This window comes from Oncorhynchus keta, chromosome 14 (assembly GCF_023373465.1).
Source record: "Oncorhynchus keta strain PuntledgeMale-10-30-2019 chromosome 14, Oket_V2, whole genome shotgun sequence".
NCBI lineage: Eukaryota > Metazoa > Chordata > Actinopteri > Salmoniformes > Salmonidae > Oncorhynchus > Oncorhynchus keta.
Window position 1 is genome coordinate 30,260,212 of NC_068434.1, and position 13,886 is coordinate 30,274,097.

At 41.7% G+C, this 13,886-nt stretch overlaps 1 protein-coding gene across 10 annotated transcripts in view; it reads left to right on the forward strand.

Moving 5' to 3' along the window:
* The first annotated feature begins 943 nt into the window (after positions 1-943).
* Positions 944-13,886, forward strand: part of LOC118393185 (bridging integrator 3 homolog) — a 48,388-nt gene continuing 35,445 nt past the window's right edge. For all 10 annotated transcript variants that reach the window (XR_004827510.2, XR_004827511.2, XR_004827509.2 and 7 more), the window contains exon 1: positions 944-1,099. The gene's annotated coding sequence lies outside the window, so the exon portion shown is untranslated. The remainder of the gene's footprint in view (positions 1,100-13,886) is intronic.

Here is a 13,886-nt window from a genome sequence, read left to right on the forward strand (position 1 = left end):
ACCCAGACTATTTACATTGCCCCCCCTTTTTACACAGCTACTACTCTCTTTTGTTATCATCTTTGCATATTCACTTTAATAACTCTACCTAAATGTACATATTACCTCGACTAACCAGTATCCCCGCACATTGACTCTGTACCGATACCCCCCTGTATATAGTCCCACTATTGTTATTTTACTGCTGCTCCTTATTTACGTGTTACTTTTATCTCTTATTCAAATGTTTTTATATATTATTTTTTTGTATTTTTAAACTGCATTGTTGGTTAGCGGCTCGCAAGTAAGAATTTCACTGTAAGGTCTACACTTGTTCTATTTGGCACGCGTAACTAATACAATTTTATTTTATTTGACAATATAGAAAATAGTACAAATAAAGAAAAACCCTTGAATGAGTATGTGTCCAAACTTTTGACTGGTACTGTATATAAGTATGTAAGGGATAATCAATGAGGGGTTACAGTATATGTTCTATGGAAAAATAATGAACGACGTGGATGGTGTGTTCCCCAGCCTGATGCCTATACAGACTTCTCAAATTAGATTTAATGTAATAGAGGAATAGTCCTCAAACATTATGTTATGCTTATCAACAGGTGTATTATGTTATGAAATAGCATATAGTTAGACACAGAGCTTTTAAAGAAGTTTGGAAAATGAGATCTGCCTACACAATGGCATGGCATTCTACTCCATCCATACTATCTCCATGCTTCCACCTCTGGGCTGAAATCAAGAGATATCAGCATGAAATCCTGAATGTCCAGGATCTCTTTTATTTCTGATCTTTCCTTGATGCGAGCTCATCTGTCAGTAACAAATTTCTAAGCTATAATATTACATTTCAAACTCCAAAAATGACATTGCTGAACAGACAAGCCCACATAAATAGTTGGATCTATACTTCGTCTCCCTCCCCCCAAAATAAAAAAAACCTACTACCAAATATGTTCTCATTTATCTGTGCTACTGCTGTAGCCACTTCCTGGTTACTTTATCTAGCTAGCAATTATTTTATGTGAAAGGGGATGAGGTTTTCTGAAGAGGGAAAAGCTTCCCATTGAAACTGGATGAGAAATTCAGACAAAATGAGCTGGTATGTATTTTGATAAGACAGCTAGACACATTTATCATCTTCAACAAGCTAACGGTTTGACTCGACTAGTGAAATTGTGGGGTTAGCTAGCTAACTTAACAGCTAGTCATTGGCTTAGCTTTCAGTAAGTTAACGGTGTCTAGAACTGGCCAAGCAGTTTATAAATATTATACACATGTAATGTGTTAACAATTATAGCTTACAGTGTGGTGTCATTTGCCTTGCAAACTCGTCAACTAACTTTAAAAGGCTAGCATCCTGAGCGTAGCTTGAGAGCTGTTATTTACATTGGCTAGATAGTTAGCACCCTAGCTAACATTAGCATAGTGACCATAAACAACAACTTATGACATGTTGGCTTGTTAACGCGTTAAAGTAGCAGCGCTAACTAACCAACTGTCAAGAAAAGAGAGCGAATAGTTACCTGGCACTAACCTTAGGATTTAACTTAAATGTTACGTTGTAGTGGAGTTAAATTCTTAGTTAGTTAGCCAGGTTGCCAATTTTAGCTAACTAACCTGCTTAGGTAGGAGTTAACCCACTCATAGAAGCTGCTGGAGTTTTGAAAAGAGTCACTGGGAGGTTCAATTACTACACACCGTTATTGGGTTTGGGCCTGTTTTTTTTCATCAATTACTAGGGTACGGGCAGGGCTCGTATATGACTAAATTGATCAAGCATTTTGCAGCTGAGCCATTTGCTCTGCTGCGCAGTAGGCTAGCCTACAGTCTTAACCTACTAAGATCATAACATGGTGTCAGACGTGCTTCAACCACGTGAAATATACGACCAGAACATTGTCCACAGGACAGATTATTTCACAGAAAATAATACTGTTCCTGAGTTTAGAGTGACAACTTGTCTCGTCTTTGAGCAGCCCGAGGCGGAGCCATTGCTCTGGATACTCACACAGGCAGACTATTAACCTAACGTAGCAGGCGTTAAAGAAACACTTGAGCAGTGTCTCTTTCTGGTCCTGATGAGAGAAAAACAAACTATCAAGGAAGGTTCTCTTCTGCACTGTTCAATCACTCGAGTACATGTTGTGGCGGAGTTAAGATTGTGTGTTGCCTTGTTGACGTCCAAAAGCGGAAGTCGCATCCTGTTTTTTTACAGCCCCACTGAGGTTGACAGACTAGCAGCAGAGTGCATGCTGTGTGAGCACTGCAGGGCGGAGGACAGACAGAGACTAGCAGCTAATGGATGCTAATGATTGAAGTTATTTTTGCCTTTGGTCCGGGCCTTAAATTTTGCAGAAGCAATCGGGCCTGTGTAGGGTAGGGCTTAATGATTACTGGTATGGGTAGGGCTCAGGCTTAAAATTCATGCCCGTGCAGGGCTCTACGCACAGCCAAGCACAAGGTCAAATGTGTGGTGCCTGTCCAGTGAAAGAGCCCTTTATCAACTATGCTGACCAACTCATTCCAGTCAGGCCCTCACTCTTGCTTTTGTGACGTGAGAGATTTGACTCAGGGGTCATCCGAACAATTGCACTCCTAATGTCCTCAACCAGCCCTCTGTACTCCAGGCAATAGCCCCAATTGAAGTGATATGTTATCCCCTTGCCAATGGCGCACACATGTATAGTTCCAACGTAGTCATTGGTTCTTCCTGTAGCCGCATCATTTCGGTATTTTTATCATGCAGAGCTAATGGCTATGCTGGTAAATAAGACTGTTGTTTCTCTGAGCATGCCTACGTCTAGACTAGAGTAGAGTGACGTCCATAAGGAAACAGCTTAGTTCTAAAGGTTTGGTCAAGGGGGAGAGCAGGGGTGTTAAAATGTTGGTTTTAACATGAGTCACTATGTTTTAGGGAATGTAAAACCGGGCACAGCAGTTTGCTGACAGCGAAAACAGTGAGCCTTAACTACATTACTTAGGCCTACACCAAGAGCCATATTGTTGTGTTGAACTCAGGGCAAATTAGGGTTTATGCCTTGCTCTCATTAGCTACATTTTTACAAGAAAAAAAAAGGAGATCTGTGAACCTTACATGTAAATCGTACAAACATCTGTCAACTGTACATGTAAATCGTATAGAAATCTTGGTGTCATTATACTCCTTATAGTGTGCTCTAAAATATGTAGCAATTCTCTTGTTACTGAAATAAAACAATCTTATTGAACATTTTAATATCTTAAATTGTAAGTCAGGCTTTTGTTTGGAACAATATACTCTACAAGTACATTTTCCAGAATGGGCTTGCTGCTAATTACGGTGCCTTCAGAAAGTATTCACACCCCTTGACTTTTTCCACATTTTGTTTTGTGAATTTAAAATGGGCTACGTTTAGATTTTCACTGGCCTACACACAATACCCCATAATGTCAAAAGTGGAATTATGTTTTTACAAATGTTATAAAATATTGTGTCTTATAAAAAAAATGTCTTGTGGCAAGTATTCAACCCTATTATGACAAGCCTAAATAATTTCAGGAGTAAATATTTGCTTAACAAGTCACATAACAAGTTGCATGGACTCACACTGTGTGCAATAATAGTGTTTGAATAGGTACCTCATCTCTGTACCCCACAAATACAATAATCGGTATGGTCCCTCAGTTAAGCAGTGCATTTCAAACAAAGATTCAACCACAAAGACCAAGAATGTTTTCCAATGCCTCGTGAAGAAGGGCACCTATCGGTAGATGGGTAAAAATAGAAAAAGCAGACATGGAATATCCCTCTGAGTATGGTGAAGTTATTAATTACACCTTTTAATGGTGTATCAATACACCCAGTCACTAAAGATACAGGTGTCTCTCGTAACTCAGTTGCCGGAGAGGATGGAAACCTCAGGGATTTCACCATGAGGGCAATGTTGACTTTAAAACTGAGTTTAATGGCTGTGATAGGTGACAAGAGGATTGATCAACAACATTGTAATTATTCCACAATACCAACCTAATTGACAGAGTGAAAAGGAAGCCTGTACAGAATACAAATACTCCAAAAGATTAATCCAGTTTGCAACAAGGAACTAAATTCCTGCATGCTCTAGTCTTATCTTGATTTCTGTCCAGTCATATGGTCAAGTGCTGCAAAGAAAGACCTAGTTAAGCTGCAGCTGGCCATGAACAGAGCAGCACACTTTGCTCTTTATTGCAGTCAGAGGGCTAATATCAATAATATGCATGCTAGTCTCTCTTGGCTAAGAGTTGAGGAAAGACTGACGGAATCACTTCTTGTTTTTATAAGAAACATTTAATGTGTTGGAGATTCAAAATGGTTTGCATAGTCAGCTTACACACACACAGCATTGACAATCACACTTACCCCACCAGACATGCCACTAGGGGTCTTATCACATTCCCCTGGTCCAGAACAAATTCAAGGAAATGTACAGTATTTTACAAAGCCATGATTGCACAGAACTCCCATTTCATATAGGATAGCGCAAGTGAACAGCAAACCTGCGTTCAAAAAACTAATAAAGCAATACCTCTCCTATTGTTGTGTGTATGTACTAACATGTATGTGTACCTGATAGATGCACACTACAGTGCCTTGCAAAAGTATTCATCCCCCTTGGCATTTTTCCTATTTTGTTGCATTACAACCTGTAATATAAATAGATTTTTATTTGGATTTCATGTAATGGACATACACAAAATAGTCCAAATTGGTGAAGTTAAATGAAAAAGCTAACTTGTTTCAAAAAATGGAAAAAAATAAATAAAAAAATGGAAAATGGAAAAGTGGTTGGTTCATATGTATTCACCCCCTTTGCTATGAAGCTCCTAATAAGATCTGGTGCAACCCATTACCTTCAGAAGTCGCATAATTAGTTAAATAAAGTCTAAGTATAACATGATCTGTCACATGATCTCAGTATATATACACCTGTTCTGAAAGGCCCCAGAGTCTGCAACACCACTAAGCAAGGGGTACCATGAAGACCAAGGAGCTCTCCAAACAGGTCAGGGACAAAGTTGTGGAGAAGTACAGATCAGGGTAGGGTTATAAAAAAATATCAGAAACTTTGAGCATCCCACAGAGCACTATTAAATCCATTATTAAAACATGGAAAGAATATGGCAACACAAACAACCTGCCAAGAGAGGGCCGCCCACCAAAACTCACAGACCAGGCAAGGAGGGCATTAATCAGAGAGGCAACAAAGAGACCAAAGATTACCCTGAAGGAGCTGCAAAGCTCCATAGCGGAGATTGGAGTATCTGTCCATAGGACCACTTTAAGCCGTACTCTCCACAGAGCTGGGCTTTACGGAAGAGTGTCCAGAAAAAAAGCCATTGCTTCAAGAAAAAATAAGCAAACACGTTTGGTGTCCGCCAAAAGGCATGTGGGAGACTACCCAAGGTAGTGGAAGAAGGTACTCTGGTCAGATTAGCTTTTTGGCCATCAAGGAAAACACTATGTCTGGCGCAAACCCAACGCCTCCCATCACCCCGAGAACACTATCTCCACAGTGAAGCAGGTGGTGGCAGCATCATGCTGTTGGGATGTTTTTCATCGACTGGGAAACTGGCCAGAATTGAAGGAATGATGGATGGCGCTAAGTACAGGGAAATTCTTGAGGGAAACCTGTTTGTCTTCCAGAGATTTGAGTCTGGGACAGAGGTTCACCTTCCAGCAGGACAATGACCCTAAGCTTATTGCTAAAGCAACACTTGAGTGGTTTAAGGGGAAACATTTCTGGAATGGCCATGTCTTGGATTGGCCTAGTCAAAGCCCAGACCTCAATCCAATTGAAAATCTGTGGTATGACTTAAAGATGCTGTACACCAGTGGAACCCATCCAACTTGAAGGAGCTGGAGCAGTTTTGTAAAAATCTCAGTGGCTAGATGTGCCAAGCTTATAGAGACATATCCTAAGAGACTTGCAGCTGTAATTGCTGCAAAAGGTGGCTCTACAAAGTATTGACTTTGGGGGGGTGAATACTTATGCACACTCAAGTTTTCTTGTTATTTCTTGTTTCTTTCACCCCAAAAAGTTTTTTGCTTCTTCAAAATGGTAGGCATGTTGTGTAAATGAAATGATACAACCCCCCCAAAAATCCACTTTAATTACAGGTTGTTAGGCAGCAAAATAGGAAAAATGCCAAGGAGGTGAATACTTTCGCAAGCCACTGTACATGTTAATGATTTTAAAAGTATAGTACGAGTCAAAAGTTACTCATTCAAGGATTTTACTTTATTTGTACTATTTTCTATATTGTAGAATAGGAGTGAAGACATCAAACATGAAATAACACACATGGAATCATGTAGTAACAAAAAAGTGTTAAATCAAATCAACATATTTTAGATTCTTGAAACTAGCCACCCTTTGCCTTGATGACAGCTTTGCTGAAGACTTGTTGGCTGCTTTTCCTTCACTCTGTGGTCCATCTCGTACCAGTACATTTCAATTGGGTTGAGATTTGGTGATTGTGGAGGCCAGGTCATCTGATGCAGCACCATCACTCTCCTTACACAGCCTGGAGGTGTGTTGGGTCATTGTCCTGTTGAAAAACAAATGATAGTCCCACTAAGCACAAACTAGATGGGGTGGCGTGTTGCAGAAGAATGCTGTGGTAGCCATGCTGGTTGAGTGTGCCTTGAATTCTAAATAAATCACAGACAGGGTCACCAGCAAAGCACCCCCACACCACCTCCTCCATGCTTCACGGTGGAAACCACACATGCGGAGACCAAAAATGTTTCAGTCTACGCTGGCATGGAATTGCCCTGCCTTAAACAACAACACCATGCAATATAGCCTAATATACTATAATAATGCTTTTTACTATTAACATAATTCAGAATAGGTCCAGGATATATCAAGGATATTGTCCTATAGGCTAAGTTAGGCTCTACAGTGAGACAATTTTACTCACATATGTGCTTAAATATTTTGCTGTGCGACTTGGAATTTGTATTTAGGAACATCACTGCGCCTAGAAAAATAAGGATTCCAGTGTTATTACCTAAAATATTTGGCATTGTGCTCCTAAGTTTCTTTGTGTGCGCCAACATTTTTCAACGTAGGTGCACACATGCTCCTTGTCAAAAATTGTCAGCTTTACTGTGAAATGCTTACTTACAAGCCCTTAAGCAACAATGCAGTTTAACAATTTAGCCTATGGAATTATCCATACTTATCCATACAGTCGATGAACCTGACATCTAACCTATTGTAGTTTGAGTACAATGTAGTGCTATTGTGCTTGGTTCACTGTAACCCCTGTGTAGTGTTCACTTTGACTAATAGCTCAAGTTGTAAGTCTGTCCATAGAAGAGAAGGTTGTGCTCTTTATTTACCAAATGTAACATGCTCTGTGCACTCTCTGTCTTTCCTGCCCTTCTTTGAGTAGGTCATGGGATCAGGGCTTAGACTAACCAAAGTTTCTAAATGTACAGGCCTCTACTGAAATGCCACTGTGTGTGAAGAAACATAACAAACCATTCCCACAGCATAGACCATCCTCCTTCCTCTACCCCTCTAGCCTACCATACTCTTTGGATCGCTTTGGGATTTGAGCAAATAAGGCAGTGTCCACAGGCTGTTAGTTAAGTACAGTGTATTCAATAGTATTCAGACCCCTTGACCTTTTCCACATTTTGTTATGTTACAGCCTTATTATAAAATTGATACAATTCTTTTATTTTCATCAATCTAAACCCAATACCCAATAATGACAAAGCAAAAACAGACATTTTTTGTGAATGTATAAAAAAAAACACTGAGTCTTCTTGGATATGATGCTACAAGCTTGGCACACCTGTATTTGGGGAGTTTCTTCCATTCTTCTTTGCAGATCCTTTCAAGCTCTGTCAGGTTGGATGGGGAGAGTCGCTGCACAGCTATTTTCAGGTTTTTCTAGGGATGGCTGATCGGGTTCAAGTCCGGGCTCTGGCTGGGACTTTCAAAGATGTTCAGAGATTAGTCCCGAAGCCACTTCTCCGTTGTCTTGGCTGTGTGCTTAGGGTTGTTGTCCTGTTGGAAGGTGATCCCTTGCCCCAGTCTGAGGTGCTGAGCGCTCTGGAGCAGGTTTTCATCAAGGATCTCTCCGTACTTTGCTCCGTTCATCTTTCCCTCAATCTGGACTAGTCTCCCAGTCACTACCTCTGGAAGAACATCCCCACAGCATGATGTTGCCACCACCATGCTTCACTGTAGGGTTGGTGCCGGGTTTCCTCCAGACGTGAAGCTTGGAATTCAGGCCAAATAGTTCGATCTTGTTTTCATCAGACCAGAGAATCTTGTTTCTCATGGTCTGAGAGTCCTTTAGGTGCCTTTTGGCAAACTCCAAGCGGGCTGTCATGTGCCTTTTTACTGAGGAGTGTCTTCTGTCTGGTCACTCTACCATAAAGGGCTGATTGGTGGAGTGCTGCAGAGCTGGTTGGCTTTCTGGAAGGTTCTCCCATCTCCACAGAGGAACTCTGGAGCTCTGTCAGAGTGACCATTGGGTTCTTGGTCGCCTCCCTGACCAAGGCCCTTCTTCCCGATTGCTCAGTTTGTCAGGTGGCCAACTCGAGGAAGAGTCTTGGTGGTTCCAAACTTCTTCTTTAAGAATGATGGATGCCACTGTGTTCTTGGGGACCTTCAATGCTGCAGACATTTTTTGGTACCCTTCCCCGGATCTGTGCCTCGACACAATCCTGTCTCGGGAGCTCTATGTACAATTCCTTCAACCTCATGGCTTGGTTTTTTGCTCTGACATGCACTGTCAACTGTGGGACCTTATATAGACAGGTGTGTGCCTTTCCAAATCACGTCCAATCAATTGAATTTGCCACAGGTGGACTCCAATCAAGTTGTAGAAACATCTCAAGGATGATCAATGGAAACAGGATGCACCTGAGTTCAATTTCGAGTATCATAGCAAAGTGTCTGAATACTTATGTAAATAAGGTATTTCTCTATTTTACTTTTAATACATTTGCAAAAATGTATAGTACCAGTCAAAAGTTTTGACCCACCTATTCATTTCAAGGGTTTTGTTTATTGAACACATATGAAATCATGTAGTAATCAAAAAAGTGTCAATCAATATGTTTTGTATTTTAGATTCTTCGAAGTAGCCAACCTTGATGACAGCTTTGCACACCCTTGGCATTCTCTCAACCAGCTTCATCTGGAATGCTTTTCCAACAGTTTTGAAGGAGTTCCCACATATGTTGAGCACTTGTTGGCTGCTTTTCCTTCCCTCTGCGGTCCAACTCATCCCAAACCATCGCAATTGGGTTGAGGTCGAGTGATTGTGGAGGCCAGGTCATCTGATACAGCACTCTATCACTCTCCTTATTCGTCAAATAGCCCTTACACAGCCTGGAGGTGTGTTGGGTCATTGTCCTGTTGAAAAACAAATGATAGTCCTACTAAGCGCAAACCAGATGGGATGGCATATCACTGCAGAATGCTGTGGCAGCCATACTGGTTCATTTTTTAAGTAAATCACTGGCAATGTCACCAGCATATCACCCCCACACCATCACACCACCTCCTCTGTGCTTCACAGTGGGATCCACACATGCAGAGATAATTTGTTCACCTTCTCTGCGTCTCACAAAGACACGTCGTTTGGAACCAAAAAACTCAAATTTGGACACATCGGCCCAAAGAACAGATTTCCACCGGTCTAATGTTCATTGCTTGTGTTTCGTGGCCCAAGCAAGTATTCTTATTGGTGTCCTTTAGTAGTGGTTTCTTTGCAGCAATTCAACCATGAAGGCCTGATTCACGCAGTCTCCTCTGAACAGTTGTTGAGATGTGTCTGTTACTTGAACACTGTGAAGCATTTATTTGGGCTGCAATTTGAGGCTGGCAACTCTATTGAACTTTTCCTCTGCACAAGAGGTAACTCTTGGTCTTCCTTTCCCGTGGCGGTCCCCATGAGAGCTAGTTTCATCATCGCGCTTGATGGTTTTTGCGACTGCACTTGAATGAACTTTCAAAGTTCTTTATAGTTTTCCGGATTGACTGACCTTCATGTCTTAAAGTAATGATGGACTGTTATTTCTCTTTGCTTATTTGAGCTGTTCTTGCCATAATATGGACTTGATCTTTTACCAAATAGGACTATCTTCCGTATACCACCCCAACCTTGTCACAACACAACTGATTGGCTCAAATGCATTGAGAATGAAAGAAATTCCACCTCATGATGCTGGTTGAGAGAATGCCAAGAGTGTGCAAAGCTGTCATCAAGGCAAAGGGTGGCTGCTTTCAAGAATCTCAAATATAATTTGTTTGGTTTAACACTTTCTTAGTTACTACGTCATTCCATATGTGTTATTTCAAAGTTTGTCTTCAATATTATTCTACAATGTATGAAATAGTAAAAAGATAGAAAAACCCTTGAATGAGTAGGTGTGCCCAAACTTTGGACTGGTACTCTATAAAAATCTGTTTTCGTTTTGGCATGGTGGGATAATGTGTGTAGATTGATGAGGATTCTTTATTTAATCCATTTTAGAGGCTGTAACGTAACAAAACGTGGAAAAAGTAAAGGGGTCTGAATACTTTCCGAATGCACTGTTGACTTTGACTGTGGGGCTCGATTGTATGTTCTGCTGGGCCAAGATCTTTTGTATTGGGCCAAAGATATAGAGTCGTGGTGTTTTGCACGAATTCTAGCAGTCTTTGCCACCTTTATGATCTTACCTTCTTTCTTGGAAAGTTACTGCGTGTTTAACAAACCGTTGACATATCTATCGTACAGTCCTTGCCAAGTCTTATGTGATCACTGCTCAGATAGGTAGGCTAGGCCCAGTTAATGCTTTAGTGTTCTCGTGATGCGTTGCTTGGGTAGTAAGATGATTCACCCCTTGGACCTCAGGAATTTCAGTGGGTGACGAAATGTAGTTTTCCATGATGGTGTTGGCTCACCAAAAGTATGACATGTGAAACTTTTCCTCCTGAATCAGCCATTTTGACCGTAGATCTTGATCTGATATGAGTCGAGTTGATATGATTTATGAATGGGATGCATCCATGTTGTTACAACACTGCTTATCTCTAGGAGTCAAAAGGGGAATCAAAGAACATTTTTCCCAGCGCTTCACCAGGGTTAGTTTGATAGGGACTTAATACTCCCTCCTGCCAGTGAAAGCATCCTTTCTGTTGTAATTCAGATTAAGCCCATTTTCCTGTTGCCTCTCTTGGCTGTGTTGGGTTTTCTGATTGAGTTGTTATCAAAGGGAACTGCCACACACACATATCAGTGGTGTTCCCTGGTTATACAACACGGCCCTGCCTCGCACCCTCATCTTTCCATCTCATTAGTTTACACACCTTTCTTTTGACGCAGCTGTTGTCTCACTGTGCCTGTCAACGGCAAATGTCCATCATGTTCCTTGGATGTTATTAGTGTCACGTCAATGTCAACCTACAGTCATGTGTAGTGGCAATAAAAAGTGTTTTCTTTCTCATGGATTCTCCATCACAACTTATGTAGCAAGACATGGTTTAGAAAGTTGGATTCAGGCAGATAAAAGACGGATGGCATTCAGAAAATAAGTTGTTACCTATCAAAACTATCATAAGATGTCACAAGTAGAAGCTCAAACAGGAAGTACCCTTGATGCGCTCCATTGAGAAATGGTCCTCTGTTTCCGATGCTATGCTACAAAACGGCTTTGCTTGCGCTGACTGGAATATGTCCCATGACTCTGCCAATAGCATCGACAAGCTAACCACCTCCGTCACCGGCTTCATTAGGAAATGCATCACAACGTTGTCCCTAAAGAGAAGGTTTGCTGCTTCCCCAATCAAAAGCCCAGGATTAACACAGAGGTTGGCTCTAAGCTAAAGAACAGGGCTCCCGCACACAGGGCTATCGCAGCCAACCCGGAGACTACGGCTGAAGAAAAACAAGTGCATGAAGTCCCGCTACGACCTCCGCAGAGCCATCAAACAAGCAAAAGGGCAATATAGGAACAAGGTGGAATCCTATTACATAGGCTCCGATGCGTTAAGAAGGGGCTACAGTCCATTACGAATTACAAAGGAAGACCCAGCTGTGGTCTGCCAACGATGCCTCTCTACTAGACGAACTCAATGTATTTTATGCACTATTTGACAAAAAATAACACTGAGCCGGGAACGAGGGCCCCCGCTGACCCAGGGGACTGGTTGATGTCGCTACTCCGAGGCGTTCGTAAGGTTTTTAAAAAGGTAAACACGCTTAACGCTGCGAGGCCGGGTGGTATTCCAGGGTGTGTTCTCAGAGCATGCGGAGAACAGCCTGGCAGGCATATTCACGGTCATTTTCAACCTTTCCTTGTCCCAGTCAGTAATTCCCACATCTCAAGCTGACCACCATCATTCCTGTTCCCAAGAACTTTAAGCCTACCTGCCACAATGACTCCCGCCCTGTAGCACACATCTGTAATCGTGCTTTGAAAGGTTATGGCACACATCAACTCCCATCATCCCAGAAACCCTAGACCCATTCCAATTTGCATACCGCTCCAACAGCTCCATAGACGATGCAATCTCAATTGCACTCCACACTGCCCCCATCCACCTAGATAAGAGGAATGAACACCTATGTGAGAATGCTGTTCATTTACTACAGATCAGCGTTCAACACCATAGTCCCCTCCAAGCTCGTCACCAAGCTTTGGACCCTAGGACTGAACACCGCCCTCTGCCGCTGGATCCTGGACTTCCTGACGGGCCAACCCCAGGTGTTGAGGGAAGGCAACATTTCCTCTGCCACGCTGACCCTCAACACGGGGACCCTACAGGGGTGTGTGCTTAGTTCCCTCCTGTACTTCTTGTTCACCAACGACTACATGGCCACGCAAAACTCCAACACCATCATCAAGTTTGCTGACAACATGACAGTGGTAGGCCTCATCTCGTTGACAATAAGACAGCCTACAACAGGGATCATCAACGAGATTCAACCACAGGACAATTTTTTTCTTTATTGATCGAGTGGCCTGATCATAATTACAAAAAAATTGTAGACTGCAAATTGACCACAAGAAGCCCAAACAGATACAATATTTGACTAAAACATAATAATTTCCAACCTTACATATCTATTATGTGTGGGATTACGTGGGGACATATATTTCCAAAATGTAAATCACTTGGAGCTGATTTCCTGGTTATTTAGTATTTCATGTCCAACAGTGAAATATATTTATACAGTTGAAGTCGGAAGTTTACATACACCTTACAAATACATTTATACTCATTTTTCCCAATTTCCTGACATTTAATCCTAGTAAAATTCCCTGTCCTAGGTCAGTTAGGATCACCACTTTATTTTAAGAATGTGAAATGTCAGAATAATTGTAGAGTGATTTATTTCAGCTTTTATTTCTTTCATCACATTCCCAGTTGGTCAGAAGTTTACCTAAACTCAATTAGTATTTGTTAGCATTGCCTTCAAATTGTTTAACTTGGGTCAAATATTTCGGGTAGCCTTCCACAAGCTTCCCACAATAAGTTGGGTGAATTTTGTCCCATTCCTCCTGACAGAGCTGGTGTAACGGAGTCCGGTGTGTGGCCTCTTTTGCTCACACACCCTTTTTCAGTTCTGCCCACAAATGTTCTATTGGATTGAGGTCAGGGTTTTGTGATGGCTGCTCCAATACCTTGACTTTGTTGTCCTTAAGCCATTTAAGCCAGTATGCTTGGGGTCATTGCCCATTTGGAAGACCCATTTGCGACCAAGCTTTAACTTCCTGACTGATGTCTTTAGATGTTGCTTCAATATATCAACATAATTCTTTTTCCTCATGAGACCATCTATTTTGTGAAGTGCACCAGTCCCTCCTGCAGCAAAGCACCCCTACAACATGATGCTGGCTTGGCAACTTG